Source organism: Mastomys coucha, unplaced genomic scaffold (assembly GCF_008632895.1).
Source record: "Mastomys coucha isolate ucsf_1 unplaced genomic scaffold, UCSF_Mcou_1 pScaffold13, whole genome shotgun sequence".
NCBI lineage: Eukaryota > Metazoa > Chordata > Mammalia > Rodentia > Muridae > Mastomys > Mastomys coucha.
This window is the reverse complement of record NW_022196895.1, coordinates 62,947,139-62,949,400: the sequence shown is the minus strand read 5'-3', so window position 1 is coordinate 62,949,400 and position 2,262 is coordinate 62,947,139.

Here is a 2,262-nt window from a genome sequence, read left to right as displayed (position 1 = left end):
AGATGGGTCAAAGGAGGTTCTGGAATGAGAAGAAGGGAAGAGGTGGTGAGGCACCTGGGAGAGAAGGTGTTTGTAAATGGCAAGGCAGAGCCTTGCACAGAGGAGCTGTCCAGGGGTGGGCTGGTAGTGGGGATGGATGCCTTAGATCTCTGTGTAGAATTGGGATGAAAAGCATCTCCATAGATTTGTCTCTGTCGAGGTGGGAGGAGATGCTTCGGCAGGACTTCCTGGCTGCCTCTTGGATGGAACAATGCCAGGATGTGACTGGAATCCCTGCCTCTCGGCTTCCTGTTTTCTCCCAAACACTTTAGATGAGCTCGTAATGCCCAAGAGGCAGCAAAGAAGCTAGTGGTTAGAGAAGACCACATGCAGCCGTCATGGTGGAGCGGGAGGGGGTGCCTGTGACCCCATAGTTGAAGGGGGCGTGTTCACATTCATCAGAACATAGTAAATTTCCCTGGTTTTATTTCTTGTCTTAGTGGACCTGGGTCAGGGTGAAAGGTACAGGGTAAGTTGGCTGAGTATGAGGAAGACAGATTTTTTTTTTTTTTTTTTTTTTTTTTGTCACAAGTCAGCCTTGCAGTGCCTGAGGCTGGGGTCGACAATGGTTCCTGTCCTTTGAACTTGGCATTGCCACCCTTAGCTGTAGTAGGCAATGATAGCCTTTGCAGGAGCTCATGCCTGCACTGTGTGTTAGGATCTTACGTAGAGATGACTACACTGCCTGGAAAAGCCTCAGGAGTACAAGAGACTTCAGAATCCGAAGGAAGACTGTCCTACCTTGCCTCCATTTTGATTTTTGTGCCCTGCTGAGTGTCTTCTGGGAAGGGCTAAGGTGATGGACAGGAGCGTGGGTCAGTGACACAGGATATGGTGAATTACTTCATCAGGAATCTAGGCTTACACTCCGACGTTAATTGCACTTTCCAGAAAGTTCAAGTGGTGTGAGGGGGGTGGGGAACTTGCTTTCTGGTGTTCCACCATGGCTGGGAGACCACTGTGGCTGTGGGCTGTTAGGCTGTCACACTCAGAGCTCTGAGGAAAGTGAGAAGGGCATGGGTCCCACATTCTCAGTGTTTCACTGGCAGTCAGTTTGCTCAGTTGTACTAGCTGTTTGTAAGCTTTCTTTCATTTTTAAAGTTTTATTATTTATTTTTTTATGTTTCTGCCATAGATCACAGATCTATGATCTATGATCTAGTTTCCCCTCCCCCTATTCTTCCCAGCTGCCCCTCTCTTCTCTTCTGCATCCACTTCTCTATTTCTCCTCAGAAAAGAGCAGGCCTCCCAGGGCTATCTACTGAACATGGTTTAACAAAGTTGGGGGCTGGAGAGATGTCTCAGCGGTTAAGAGCCCCGAATGCTCTTCTGAAGGTCGTGAGTTCAAATCCTAGCAACCACATGGTGGCTCATAACCATCTGTGATGGGATCTGATGCCCTCTTCTGGGGTGTCTGAAGACAGCTACAGTGTACTTATGGGTAATTAATAAATAAATCTTAAAAAAAAAAAAAGTTACAGTAAGACTGGTCACAAACCTTCCCATCAAGACTGGCTGAGGCTGCCCAGTAGGAGTAAAAGGGGTCCCAAATGCAGGCAGGAGAGCCAGGGATACCTCCACTCCCATTGTTGGGAGTCCCATAAAAACAAGCCACACAGTCATAGGTATATGAAGAGGACCCAGCTTAGACCCATATAGGGTTTGTGTTTGTTGCTTTAGTGTTTGTGATTGCCCTATGAGGACTGTTTAGTTGATTTTGTGGATTGTGTTCTGGTGGTGTCCTCGACCCCTCTGGTTCCTACCGTCCTTCCTTCCCTCTTTGGTGGGGTTCACCTGGCTCCGCCTAGTGTTTGAGTGTGGGTCTCTGCATCTGCTGCCATCAGTTTCTGGATGATGCCATTCTGATGACAATTGGGCTAGGCACCAATTTATGAGTGTAGCAGGATGTTATTAGGAATCATTTCAAAGATATTTATTTATTTATTTACTTATTTGCCAGTCATGCTTGGTTCTATCCTAAGTCTCTGGGCTATCCATCTTCTGGCTCCTGCCCAACTAGGTAGTGTCAGGCATCGGCTCCCTCTTGTGGTGTGAGCCTCAAGTTGGACCAGTCATAGGTTGGCCACTCCCCCAAGTTCCGCAACATATCCCCCAGCATATCCTGCAGGTGTGACAGATTGTAGGTCAAAGGTTTTGTGGTTGGGTGGGTGTGTCCCCCAGTCCCACTGCTTGGAGCCTTGGTTCTAGAAGCCTGGTTATAGA